Here is a 14,924-nt window from a genome sequence, read left to right on the forward strand (position 1 = left end):
GACCTGAAAAATTCTGGAAGTCCTGTTATTAAGGGAGAAGTGCAAATCGTAAAATAATGCGTGCGTCGTGATTCCGTTCAGGTAAAGGAAAAAGACTCAAAATAAAACTTTTTATTGGGGCGCCTGGGTGGCTCAGTCGGTTAAGCGGCCGACTTCGGCTCAGGTCATGATCTCACGGTCCGTGAGTTCGAGCCCCGCGTCGGGCTCTGTGCTGACAGCTCAGAGCCTGGAGCCTGTTTCAGATTCTGTGTCTCCCTCTCTCTGACCCTCCCCCGTTCATGCTCTGTCTCTCTCTGTCTCAAAAATAAATAAACGTTAAAAAAAAAGATAAAAAAAAACCTTTTTCTGTGGGTACAGACATGTGGCTGCGTAGTGTGGGGTGAGGTGGGGGGAGGGCACAGCCCCTGGCCCACCTTTCTCTTCAGACCCCGCGTCTGTCCTTCTCTGTGAGGGGCCTCACATACTTACAGTGGACGACACAGTTCATGTATCCGTGCTCCATCCCGTCGATCCCCCCAAAGAGCCACCACCTCCTTGACGTGGCATGGGACCAGGGATGCACGCACCAGCCTCAAGGACAGACCTTGTGACATAGCCGTGCCGGCCTTGGAAGCGGTGTTGTGTCCAGGAAAGGTGGTTCATCATCTTCCTTTTACACAATCAAACCAACATGTAATAATCTTAAATTGGCTCACACTTGGCTTATTCTTTCCCCAAAGAGGGGGAGTAAATAGAACCAGAAGGAAAATCCAGGGCAGAGGTCGGTTGTATCACCGCCGAAGCTCCTCAAAGTCTGCCAGTCGGGAAGCAGAACCCGGAGTTCAAATTCCACCACCGCCACTCAGCAGCTATGGACCTCGGGCAATTTATTGACCTCACCGGCCCTCAGTTTCCCCATCTGTAAAGTGGAGACACTGCCTACGCATGCCTCTTAGGGTGATCGGGAAGCAGCTGTCAGTGCAGAGCTGGTGAAATTCAGCAGAAGTCAGGGAAGGAAAGTGGGTCTTCAAAGAAGCAAAGGCCATGGTCAAAGACAAAAGGGATAGAAGGTGAATGGGAAGTTTTTAAACGGGGAGTTCTTGCCAACAGTAGGATGACGAAGCATTTACAGTGTTTCTCACACGGTGAGTCCTGAGGAGCCTAGCAAAGAGAGAGACGGAAAAGACCAAGAATACGGCTGCTTGCTCGGAAGGGAGTTGTCCGTGGATGATCTGGAACCATTTCCAGATAGTGTCATGGAAACCATACATGGACCCACCATCCGGCCACAATGGTTAATGAAGATATCACGTGACTTGGCTTTGGGCGAGAAGTAGCTTCATCATCTCATATTGGTAAGAAAGGCGATCAAAGAGTTGCAGATGTCTTCAATGAATAAAAAAAAGAAAATTGCAAATAAACAGATCATTCCCAACCCTGTTTGACAAACCAACACCTTCAAGACGTGGGGGTCGGCGGACAAGAGGGGAAAGTAATAGGAAGGGTCTCGGTGGTAAAGAAGTGGTGTGCCCCTGACTGGTGTGGATAAATCATCCCCCTGCACCCCACCTCTGTATCCCCTCCATGACCACCTCTCACCTCTCGGCCTTGGGATCGAAGGGCGCTTCGCGTCAGTTTATGCCAACAAGAGGTTTCGTCATGACCAACCTTGGATCAGGAAGCACCCGCCTTCCCAGATTCCGTGACCACCTCCCCGCTCCACAGCAGGTGTCGTTTGTTCCCTCTGCTCTCCCAGACCCGGGACAGGGGTGGCCTCTTTCTTTCCTTCTTCCTTTGTCTGAGGCTGTGTCCGTCCAGCCTTCTGTCAATTCATTCTACAGATCTCCAGGGAGTGGCACTTTGTGCGGGGCACTGTGGAAAGCCCTGGGCATTGGTCAAGGGAGCCCGGCCCACCACCCGCTCTGACCCTCCACCCTTCCGCAGGAGGGAAGGCCCGGCTCGCACAGAGGTCAGAGTCCTGAGGTTCTGGTCCGGGGGGTGGATTTCCTCCCGAAGAAGGTGGCCGTCGTGTCACGGAGTCCACACTCTTGCTGCAGGTGCCCCTGGGGACAGCCCGCCCTTCTACAAGCCCAGCACGACAGCACTAATTACTCCCGATCCTGGCAGGACGGGGCCGGGGCCGGCAGTACAGTGGGATTAGAGCTGGAGATTCGCCCGCAGCCAGGGGAGGCGGCCTGGGGAGTGGAGGTGGGACCCCGGCTCTGCCAGCAGCCCAGCAAGCCGAGTGGCCCAGGGTCTTTTCACACTGGGGCCTCGGGATGTCATCCGGGGAGCTGGTCTCCTCACTCGCAGCGTTTGGCTTTTGTTTCGCGTCAGGTCAACTTAGGAAGGGTTGGCCGTCTGCCCCTGGTGCATTCGAGGGCAGCCCGGCACTTCCGTGGCCAGCCCTGAGTTGGGCTCCGGTGCGGGTTCAAGCCAGGAGTGGCTGAGACCTCAAAGCCATGCCCTTCTTCCGGAGGAGAGCTGGCCCAGGGTCAGCTGGTCCCGGACCCCGGTGGCCCATCTGGGGGCTCGCTCCCCATAAGCTGTCCTGCAGAGACACACCCAGAAGGGAAGGAGTGGCCCCGGGTCCCCCACGGGCTGCGAAGGTCATAGCGAAGCCAGGGGATAGGACTGTGGAAGGCTGTCACGGGCCAGGCGGGCCAGCCCTGGGCAGTGGACCAGATGCCAGCCCGGGAATGGAGACAGGCAGGGTCCTTGTGTCCCCCAAATACTCCTGTGCACAGCCACTCGGAAGTGGCTCCCCAGTGTGGCCCTCCCCATCCGCGGCACCCTCCGCCCATACCCCACCTCAGCTTCTCCCCAGTCCGGTGTGCAGGCCCCGAGGCCACCCACTGTGGGTCACCTTGCATGCACAACCCCTCGAGGGTGACAGAGAAGAGGCGAAGGAGATAAAGGCTTGGGGGAGGGTCTGGGGTCTCCGGTGGTGTGAGGCTGAGCCATCAGTATCTCTTTGGCTTCCCACCCCCTGCCTTTCCCAGGCCAAGGACCCCCAGAGCCCAGGGACCAGGCCTGGCCCTCGGCAGAGGCCATCTGTAGCCCCTGCTCAAGGCTCAATGATGCCGGTTCAAGGGGTCTAGCAGGACAGATGCCATCACTCCACGAGTCACTGAATCCGAATTAGGGTTCAGGGCCCAGGAATTCACATTCTTTAAAAAAAAAAAAAAAAAAAAATTTTTAATGTTTATTTACTTTTGAGAGAGAAAGAGAGAAAGCGTGAGCAGGGGAGGGGTAGAGAGAGAGGGAGACACAGAATCCGAAGCAGGCTCCAGGCTCCGAGCCGTCAGCACAGAGCCCGACGCGGGGCTCGAACTCATGAACGGTGAGATCGTGACCTGAGCTGAAGTCGGACGCTTAACCGACTGCGCCACCCAGGCGCCCCGAGGAATCTGCATTCTTTACAAGAGCTTCCTCTGGGAGGCGGCTGAGGGCCTGGGGCTCGCTCGGCCTGGGCTCCCTGGGCCCCATCAACTACCTGCTCATCTCTCAGAACCCAACTCCCACATCTGGTTTGGGTTTGCTGTGTACGGGATCGCTTCGTTTTGCCCCAACCCATTGTTCTCTGTTCTCCTCCAGGCTCCTCTACCCTGCCGTGTACCCAGGCCATCATCAGCCGTCTCCCCTGCCCTCTGACTTCCTGTTGGGCTCAGGGAGTGGGGGCCCCCAACAGGAGACGGGGGAGGGGAAGGAGAGGGAGGTCAGGTGTTAATTCTCCCCACCAGGTCACCTTGACTGACCGTGGCCCCCCACCACGGGCCCCTGCCCCCGTCAAGGCAGCCGCCTCTGAGCCTCACTTTCCTTCTGGGCCCGTCAGTCATGTTCATCTGTCAGGCCCGGTACCGGCTCCCGTTGGTATAGCCCAGGCAGCGCGCTGTGCCCCGAGGTCCCCTCTCTGCTCTTCACTCCTTTGTAAATAAGCCCTTCTGAAGTATCCCAAAGTGACTATGCCATCAGCTTCCCGTGGGGGCCCCACTGTCACAGTGCCTGGGGACTCATCCCTGCCCGGTGCCCACTTTGCACTACTAGGGTCTTGCTGGGATCCTCCTTCAAGGCCGGGAGGGGGGTTACCCTCAGAGGGAGTGAACAGCTCCTTAAATTCTGCACCCTGGGTCTTACCCTGGCCTTAGCCTTGTTTTCCCTCCCTGTCCTGCCTGCCCAGGGCCCTCCCCCCAGTTCCTGCAGATTGACAGGCTCCTCTATGTGATGCCTGGATCTCTTGAGGCCCCGTCCCGAGCATCTGTGTCTCCAGCCATCTGTGGCTGCGTGTTCGTGCCACCAGCTTAATGGGATGTGTTCCTTTCCTGAACTTCTTATCCTGGGGTTTATGAACTCTTAGGAGACCAGTGATCCTCTTCCAGAAGTCCACAAACCACTGAAACTCCAAGCAAAAGTTAGTGGATATGAGAGCGTGCATCTTTCTGACTTTCTCGTCAGCTTGAAATAAGGACCGAAGGAGAGCATAGAAATGGCATCTTTTGGCACAGACCACGGCCGTGACATGTGCTAAATGCTCCACAGCGATGAGATGTTGTGATCGCAGCAGGTTGGGAGAAGTTAACGTGCGTCTTTCCGTGTCCACGGTGTTTGTGGAACGCCTCTCAGAGCGAGCCCCGAGGCTGGTCCGGCACGTAAGTGAGCACTGGGCGGTGGCTGTAGTTGTTGGGATAAGGCTGAACCCTAGCTCCTGGGAGGCCACACGGAGCAGGCCATCCCTAGAAGGTGTGAGTGTGCTCAGAGAATGCTTACTGGGAGAGAGAGTGTACCTGGGTGGGGGTGGGAGAAAAGGCCCCCCGGAACCTCAGAATGTGACCTCATTTGGAAATGGGGCCTTGCGGATGCAATCAGTTGAGGTGCGGTCGTACTGGATGAGGGTGGGCTCTAAATCCAGGGATTGGTGTCCGTATAAGAAGAGGAGAAGGCACACAGAAGCACTCAGAGGGACAAAGGCCACATGAAGACAGAGGCAGACATTGAACGCTGCAGTTACAAGCCAAGAAACAGCCAAGAGGCAAGGAAGGATCCACCCCGTCAGACTTCGGAGGGAGCATGGCCCTGCCGGCACCTGATTTCGGACTTCTGGCCCCTAGGTCAGTGGCAGAATGAATTTATGCTGTGTTAAGCCATCCAGTTTGTGTTCATTTGTTATAGCAGCACAGGAGGCTGATACAGATCGATTCCACAGCAGCTCCCGGGAACCGAAGTAGCCGAGGCATCGACCAGTCCCAAGAATCCCGGCAGGAAGCAGGCGGCATGTGCCACGTGGGATCATTCTAGGCAGTTTACTCACCACGGGTGGACAGTTGAGCCCTGTTCTGTGTCAGCCACCACGCTGGGCTGGTGGGGGGGGGGGTGTGGTGGGGGGGGCACGGTGGTGCTGGTAAATATGAACTACCAGTAATCGGGGGAGAAAAAGTCCTGATTTATAGTACTCATGGGGGCGCCTGGGTGGCTCCGTCGGGTGAGCGTCCGACTTCGGCTCAGGCCATGATCTCGTGGTTTGTGAGTTTGAGCCCCACGTCGGGCTCGGTGCTGACAGCTCGGAGCCTGGAGCCTGCTTCGCATTCTGTGACTCCCTCTCTCTCTGCCCCTCCCCCTGCTCACGCTCTTGTCTCTCTCTCAAAAATAAACATAGTATTTGTCGATTTCTGTGGTGTGAATACTCCTTCTATGGCCAACGCAAGCGGCCAGTGTGACATCAGCGTCTCGGAGCTGGGAAGAGACGCCCCATAACACCCCATTATAGTGTCCCGCCTCCCAGGCTCAGCAGGTGTAAATGACTTCATGGGTAATAGTAACAGGAAGTGAAATAATCAGGAAGTGATAAGTTTTGAGAAGTCACTACCTTTGTGTCTAAGCTAATCTATCTAATAGTTAGCTCCTATGATTTGATGTTTCGCAGCGGCCGTGTTTAACAACCGGCTTACAAAATCCCTGAATGTTTAAGCTGGCACGGAGCTGTCTGGAGGGAGTCCGGCAGCGGAGGAGACAGGCTCCGTGGACGCAGCCACCACCTCGTGGGCTTGTCACGTGGCGATTTGGCTCCAGTGGACTCTTGGGAAGATTTCCCGGGAGGACCTCCACCTCCGATGGGTGCGGAGCCGCCCGGAGGAAGCGAGGTCCACAGAGGGACCTCGGAATTCAGCTCCCAACTAGACCAGGGCAGCAGAGTCAGTGAAGAATGTTCTGGTAGCTACCCAGCCACATCAGCTTGTGTCTGTGAGCTCTCGGGACCCCCACTGATCCACGGGTCCCTGGAGCTGGCACAGGGGGGCGGGGGAAGGTGGGGGCTGGGCGGTCTCCAAGGTAGCTGTCCCCTGGGGAAGGATTCCACAAAGGCGTTTGTTGTCATTGCAGACAGGGGTTGGGGGGGGCGGGGAGTACAGTGAAGGCTGATTGTGTCGAGCCCGGGCCTCGCCTCCTGACATCTCTCTTTCTCCCCCCAGGCATGCACACGCACATGTCTCTTTGCACCTCCACCATGACAGTTGTCCCCAGTACAACTGTCCCCATGACAGTTGTCCCCAGTTAGGGGCTCGTTGTATCAGGAAGCAGGCCAGCACTAGGCATATTAACATGACGAAGGCAGAGTCCCTGCCTTCCAGCAGTTTACAGTCTAGTGAGAGGCCTGTGGCTGTCCACGGCCACCTGTGTCTAGCTCTGGGGTTGATCTAAACCTTTGTTGTCACGCAGCTCTGTCCCGGTCCCCACTCTCTGCTCTATCAGTCCTGAAGGTGACAGGTGATTCTCAGTTAGCTAGAACCAGACCGGGACATAAGGCGTTATTTCCGGAGCCTTCTAAAATCCCTGCGACCCGTGTTACGTACCGTCCTTGATGCCTATGCACTGTGACATCAAATTGACAGGGACATCGGGTCACCTGGGCCGGGTTGTAGGAGCACCTCTCCTATCTCTTTACTGCAGATATGAGGGAGACCTACCACCCCACTTCCTTGCTAAGGACCGAGGCGTTTTCCGCCGGGCAGGACCCTCGGTGCTAGAATCGGGGTGCCGGCTGGCAACCGGGATGGGGGGGGTCACCTGAGTTTCCACCTCTTCTGACTGCGCAGCATTGAACACCGAGGCCGGCGAGGATAGAAATCCCACGTTGCACTAAACACCCACCAGGCTCTAAATCTCGCTCTCCCTAAATCCGTGTCCCCGAGACATATTATAGCATTTGCTCCTTTTCATTTTATAAGACATGTTGAAAAATAGCCATTCATTTCTAAATCCCTCTTTTCAGTCACTTTTAATATTCTTTTTAAAAGAAAGAAAGAGAAAAAGGCTCTGGAGCCTAGAACTTCACATACTTGGCTTACGCCCAAAGGTGACTATTTATTTCAGCAAAATTCATTCAGGGTCTTGAAAGTCAAGCGTGTGAGTATAAAATACACCTTTTGAGTCTCAGATAATGCCCTTTTCTCCTCTTGGATGGCTGAACCACCAAATGTCAGCTTGACGTATTCAGTGCTCCCAGGAATGTGACCCCAGAAAAAAGAAGAAGGTGGTGGTCCTAGAGCCAGGGGGCTCCTCGGGGTCTGTTGAGGACGTCACAGGCTGGGCAGCCAAACTGGGGTTCCATCTGATCCTTCGTGGCTCTTCTCGCTCAGCTGGCGGGGGGGAGCGCTGGCTTTGGGTGACCCCAGGGTGCAAATCCTGTCTCTGCCGCTTGGTAGCTGTATGAACATTGGGTGTCACCTCTGGGCTTCCAGAAGGTGGCCATCACCGTGGGAGCACTGCAGAAGGGCCGTGGCAAGAAGTGAATGAGGTCGGGAAGGCAGAGGTGCTCATCTGAGCTCACGGGCCCAGATGTCATAGCGTTCAGCAAACAGTAGCCAGCCCCAGCGTTACCTGAGGGCCGTTTCAGCCCCGACAGGTGCACCCCTGCCCGCCCCCCTCCCTGCTTGTTGAAAAGTCTGGCTTCTTTGGTGGAAAAGATGGAATGTTTTCCTTCCTCTGCTCACTCTTTCTGTTCACCAGACAGGTGGTTCGTGCACACGGAGTTCAAAGGAAATTTGTCTGTCTTTTTTTTTTAATTAAAAAAATTTTTTTAATTTATTTTTGAGAGAGAGAGGGGCAGTGTATGAGCTGGGGAGGGGCAGAGAGAGAGGGAGACAGAATCCGAAGCAGGCGCCAGGCTCTGAGCTGTCAGCACAGAGCCCGACATGGGGCTTGAACTCATGAACCACGAGATCATGACCTGAGCCGAAGTTGGACGCCTGACGGAGCCCCCCAGGCGCCCTGAGAAATTTGTCTTCTTTGACGCAAAGGAAAACAGCGAGGGAGGCAGAAGATGGAGGGGAACCTTGACTTGCATCCTGGCCAGACCCTCGCTCACGTGCCTTCCCTGCCACCTGGGTGTTTCCCTGAACAAAACCCAGCTCATCTCACCTTGTGCCCCCAGAATGGTTCCCTCGTGGTCAGTGCCAGAGCCTGCCCACCATCCCCAAGGCCACACCCCATCACCCCCCGCTCTGCATAGCCCCCAGGGGCAAGGAAGAGAGACCTGACATGGAGGAGATCACAAATAATGTCTTTTTAAAATCCTGTATTCTGGGCACCTGGGCGGCTCAGTGGGTTAAGTGTCCGACTGTGGCTCAAGTCATGACCTCCTGGTTCACGAGTTTGAGCCCCACGTCGGGCTCTGTGCTGACAGCTCAGAGCCTGGAACCTGCTTCTGATTCTGTGTCTGCTCTCTCTCTGCCCCTCCCCTGCTTGTGCTCCGTCTCTCTCTCAAAAATAAATAAGCATTAAAAAATTAAAAATAAATAAAATCAAATCCTGTATTGTAAGGTCGTCTAAAAAAACAGTGGAAGTAACATATTTGTGCATAGAGGAAAGCATCTAATAGGATGTGCTGGGATGTGTAATTCTTACGTATAAAAATATAAATATTGACTTAGTAGCATGATTCACAACAGCCAAAGGCTGGCAGTAACCCAGGTGCCCGTCGACAGGCAAATGGATGAACAAAATGTGGTACACGCCATGATGGAATATGATTCGGCCCTGAAAAGGACACGTGCTGCAACACGGATGACCCTTGAGGACATTATGCTGAGTGAAATAGACCAGTCACAGAAGACAAGTGATTCCACTTGTCAATCTCAATACACTTAACAGGGCTGAAGTGTGTGCTTAGAAATGGCTAAGATCGGGGCGCCTGGGTGGCTCAGTCGGTTAAGCATCCGACTTCGGCTCAGGTCACGATCTCGCGGTCCGTGAGTTCGAGCCCCGTGTCGGGCTCTGGGCTGATGGCTCAGAGCCTGGAGCCTGCCTCCGGTTCTGTGTCTCACTCCCTCCCTGCCCCTCCCCTGCTCATGCTCTGTCTCTCTCTGTCTCAAAAATAAGTAAAAACACTTTAAAAAAAAAAAACAATAAAAAAGAAATGGTTAAGGCGGTAAGTTTTACGTTATGTGTATTTTACTGCAACTCAAAAACTACTTACAGAATTCATCCTTACACAATTCAGAAACCAAACACTTGGGCGAGTCTGTCAGCGGTTGACTCGGGGCCCCCCAGCTGCCCTCAGCCCCGCATTTCACTGCCTGAGTCTGTCCTGCTGGAGTGGAGGCTGTGCCCCCTCCCACCCTGGGTGGAGACACGGTGGGAACGTGCCACGTGCATGAGCACCAGTGAGAAACAGACTAATCACATGGGCGCCGGGGTGCTGGTTGTGTAGGGACACGGGGAGGCATTGGGAGGGTGAACGTGGTGGGTAGGAATTGGCCCGGACGATCTTCCCACACGATCCAGCAGTCGGGCTTCTTGGTATTTACCCAAACGGGTTGAAAACTCACCTCCCCAGGCGAACCTGCACACGGATGTGTGCAGCTTTCTGCATAATTCCCAAAACGTGGAAGCAAACAAGTTGTCCTTCAGTAGCTAAGTGGATAAATGGACTGTGGTCCATCCAGACAATGGAATATTATTCGGGGTTAAAAGGAAATGAGCCGTCAAGTCATGAAAAAACACGGAGGCAACGCTAATACGCATTACTAAGTGGAAGAAGCTAATCTGAGAAGATTACAAATGTGCTTAGAGAGGCAGAGGGAGGTCTGACACATGCAGAAGAGAAGACGCACGTGGAGACCAGAATGTGAAGCTGAAGGCGGGGACGGGGGCGTCCCCGCAGCCGCCAGAGGCTGGAGGAGGCAAGGAAGGAATCTCTCCAGAGCCTTCAGAGGGAGCACGGCCCCGCCGACACCTTGATCCGAGCCCGGTGATGCTGATTTTGGCCTTCTGGCCTCCAGAACTTCGAGATAATAAATTTCTGTTGTTGAAGTCGGCAAGTTTGCGGTCATTTGAATCAGCGGCCACGGGACGTCATCGTGAGATGCATCCAGCCTTACTGTGTAAATCTACACGTTCGCGAACATAACTGCGGTGCAAATTGCTACAGGTGAGTTTAGGAGGTCAAAGGATATGCCATATTTTAAAATGTGGGAGATTTTTAGCAGGACGTCCCCCATCCCGGGGGTCCTAACATGCCCTCCTGCCACTACGAACAGGATTGCCCGTCTTCCTCCCCGGGGGTCTCGCGCGAAATTCTGCGGACAAGTGACCTCCTAAGCCTAGCTAAGGCCTGCAGCGTGTGAACGGAAGCGAGGCGTGCCACAGAGTAATTGAGGTACTGTGGATCCTGCAGTCTGTCTTTTCCTGCACACCAGCTGGAAGCCAATTCCAAGGTCCTGGGCAATGCTAGAGCCCCCATGATGGAAGAAGCCTGAGTCCCTGAATCGCCAGACGGAGAAACCCTGCCCACCTACTGGAAACATCCATGGAGGACTGTTACGTGAGGGAGAAACACGTTCCTACTGTGATAAGCTTCTGAAATGTTGGGGTACGTTACATTACCCTAACTCCTACACCATGATATTACTTTCTGTATGAAGCACCAGATCCATTTTTCTGAGGACACGCTTTGGGGAGTGTTGTTCACTTATACAGTGTTAAGCATGACATTAGCTGCTCTCTATTCTTTACCGTGTTGAGAAAGTATCCCTCGTTTCATGGGTTACCAAGAGCTGTTTTTGTTTCTTTTATCGAGAATAGGCATCAAGGGGGGGGACCGAGCCTGGGGGGGGGGGGCTCCATCAGTTAAGCATCCGGCTCTTGGCTTCGGCTCAGCTCACAGTTTGTAGGATCCAGCCCTACGTGGGGCTTTGGACTGACGGTGCGGAGCCTGCTTGGGATTCTCTCTCTCTCTCTCTCTCTCTCTCTCTCTCTCTCCCTCTCTCTCTCTGCCCCTCCCCTGCTTGCACTCTCTCTCTTTCTCAAAATAAATAAACTTTAAAAAATTTAAAAAAGAAGAATGGGTATTGATTTGTAAAACACCATTGTAGTATTTGTGGAAATAATAAGCTTTTTTCCCTTTGAACTACCAAGGCGCTGTGTCACGTTAATATCTCTCCTAAGGTTGAAAGAGCCGCGTGTTCCTAAAAACCATGTGTCCTTGGATACGGTATTGTTTATAGGCTGTTGGATGCAAAGGAATGATCAGAACAAAATCATAGATTGGCGAGTTCTTTAAACATGATTTGTCAATTTTAAACTTTCAATTTCAGTTGAGGAAGGGAAAATAAATAAATAAATAAATAAATCCTGACGAGAACCGGGTTGTTATGTGGATGGAGAGGATTTGTTTTAAGATGGGGACTACCGGGGCACATTGCGTGATTCAGTCGGTTAAGCGTCGGACTTCGTCTCAGGTCAAGGTCTCACGGTTCATCGGTTCGAGCCCCGCGTCGGGCTCTGTGCTGACAGCTCAGAGCCTGGAGCCTGTTTCGGATTCTGTGTCTCCCTCCCTCTCTCTGCTCCTCCCCTGCATGCACTCTGTCTCTGTCTCTCTCTCTCTCAAAAATAAACATTAAAAAGTTTTAATAAAATAAATGTGAAACGACGGCGGCCACTACTGCATGTGTATTTATGAATGGGACGACACCATAACAAAAGTGACGCTGTGGAAGGGGAAGGCTGGAAATGCCAGAGCTGTGTCCTTGCAGGGGACAGAATCATGTGAACGGCCTTGGCTGGAGCCTGGGTGGCTTTTCCCTGAAATGGGGGGAGGAGGGAGGGATGGTGAAGGGATGGGGGGGCAGCACACGCAGCATCTCTGGGCCCAGAGGATCTTCTGCTTTCTCGGTGAACTCTGAGCTCGGAAGCGGGCAGCGTAGGGGGAGGGCTGGAGACCCGGCGAGAGGAGGCTTGACACTGGTGTTCGAGGGAAGAACTCAGGTACCAGGGGCGTCCAGCCCTCTCCCCGTGACCTTGAGGCTGGGGTTCTCCCCACTGTGCTAAGCCGGAATGTTGTTTTTATTTTATTTTTTATTTAAAAAAATTTTTTTAATGTGCATTTATTTTTGAGAGAGACAGAGACAGAGTGTGAGCAGGGGAGGGGCAGAGAGAGAGGGAGACACAGAATCCGAAGCGGGCTCCAGGCTCTGAGTTGTCAGCACAGAGCCCTGCCTGGGGCTCGAACTCGTGAACCATGAGATCATGACCTGAGCCGAAGTCGGACGCCCAACCGACTGAGCCACCCAGGCGCCCCTCGACAACTTTCTATTGAAATTTGACCTTGTGGCAAGTACGCTGAGACCCCAGCCAGACCCAGGACTTGAGACTGAGGCCATGATATGCCCAATCCAGGAAAACTCAGTTGTCACTTGGCCTCCAGAGGGTTTTACTATCCTCAAATCAGGTCTCCGGAAGCTGTGAATAATAACCAGACCTTCTGGAACTCTTTCTCTGGGCCACGCTACCTAAGGCGTATTTCGCTTCATCCACACAACAACGTTGTGAAATAAAGTACTATCATCATGCCCATTTTGCAGACGAGGAAACTGAGGCACACAAGGATAAATGAACTCCCTCGGATTTCACAGCTGCCAGGTGGTTGTGTCAGGATTGGAACACGAGCCCCTGGTCTTCACCCGCGCTCCCCTGCCTGCCACCATCACAAGAGACGACCGAAGACACCTAACCGGACCCAAGTGGGTCGCATAAGGGGCGCTGCTCAACGGCCCCACCTCCAGAGTTTAACAGACTTTACTTTTGATTCAGAAATTCCTTCCCCAACCTCCCCCCCAAAAGTAACTGGCCAGTGATCAGCCCCTCCTTGTTTGTCCCTCTCTCGGGGTCAGATGGTTGAACGTCGCTCGCAGTGGTAACTGATCATTTCAAAACTGCCAGCAGAACATACTCAGCAGAGGAAGACGTGAAGGCCGCCAGATGAGATGTTGCTTCAGGAACAGGAAGTGATTCCCACATTTGTCAATGTGACAGTCCAGTGCCATAGCATCTCGCTCACTTCCTCTAAGAGTGGAACTCAGGAAGACGTTTGGGAGCATTCCCCGTTTTCCTCTGCCAGGAGGGCTCTCTTCAGTCCGCCAACATCCTGGCGCAGTGTGTCGGCTCAGTCCGTCTTGATCGTCCGCAGCACGAGGCAACCTTATCACCGGTAATTTGGGTTTCGCTTCGTTACGTTGAGAAGCATTGCGGAAATGGGCATAAGTGCAGTGACAGGAGCGTGAGATGGGTTGTATTGCTACACCGGTTAGCCTGGGTTCACCTGCAAGTGACCGAGTCCTGAAAATAGTGACTGAGCCCAGAACAGAAGAACACACACAGACCGTCCCGAGTGGGACGGTGGCCCATGATGGCACAGACCCAGGCTCCTTCTATCTTGTTGCTCCGCCACATGTGGCTTTCTTTCCCAGGGTCATCTCATAGTCCAACATGACTGCTGGAGTCCAGCCATTACGTCTGTGTTCCAGGTGTCAGAAAGGAGAAAGGAGAAGAGGAAGAAGTCACTTTATTTTTATGTTTATTTTTTATTTGAGGGGCGGGGGGGGGGACAATGAGTAGGGGAGGGGCAGAGAGAGAGGGAGACAGTGACTCAGAAACCAACTCTGCACTGTCAGCAGAGAGTCCGAAGAGGGGCTCAAATTCACAGACCTTGAGATCATGACCTGAGCTGGACACCGGCCGAGCCACCCAGGTGTCCGGAGGAAGAAGCCACTTTAAAAGACGTGTGTCCCCGTGTTACTCCCATCCTTTCTTTTTAATTTCTTTGTCCGGGGTTTGATCACGTGGCTACCCCCCAACTACAACGAAGGGTGGGGAATGTGGCGATTTAGTCTCCGCACGGAGTCCAGCTTCCGGAATTAACTACTGCTCTTTTACTGAAAGAAAGGAAAGAATCGCTGTTTGGAGACAAGTCACAGGCTTGGTCGTGGTCCTTCTGCTGACCTGTAAGAACGAAGGGCAAGGCCACGGGCCCAGGAGCAACTAGGAGACACGCACGCGGCTGGTGCTGGCATCTGGACACTCTCTGCGGGGGAAACGTATACAAGCAAAGCACCCAGAGGCGGTTTCTGCCTCCCTCAGAGAAGCCTGAGTTTGGAGCCATGAAGGGGGCTATTTGAAGGAAAACAAAAAATCAGACTGCATCTGTCTCCTGGCCAACTCCAGAGGCATCCACGGTGTTTCGTCACGTCAGGGATGAGGGCCTGGTACGATGGAGTCCCTCCCGGTCCCCGTTTCCCTGAAATCCAGCTAATCTTGCCAATCGCGGAGGAGCCTTGACAACATCAGAGTCCCGGCCCACCTCTCATCAGGTGAGACCAGTTATCTGAAGTGCTCAGCCCGGCCTCCTCAGGCTCGGTTAGCCGCCCACGTAGGAGGAGACTCAGCTGGGTCAACCTCAGGGCCCCCAGACCTCGCCTCTGTGACAATCACAGACGGCACTCTTCCTCTAGATGGATGTACCTCCTGGACACATGGCTTGGTTTGAAAAATTAGAAAACGTCACTCTCTCTGGGTAGACGCAGTTCCGTTCTTGATCTCAGCCCCCCGTGCCTCTCGGCCAGGAGCACTTGCGCCGTGCACAACCTGAACGGCGGTGCACGGCAGCCCTGATCATG

The sequence above is a fragment of the Lynx canadensis genome, chromosome C2, assembly GCF_007474595.2.
Source record: "Lynx canadensis isolate LIC74 chromosome C2, mLynCan4.pri.v2, whole genome shotgun sequence".
Lineage (NCBI taxonomy): Eukaryota > Metazoa > Chordata > Mammalia > Carnivora > Felidae > Lynx > Lynx canadensis.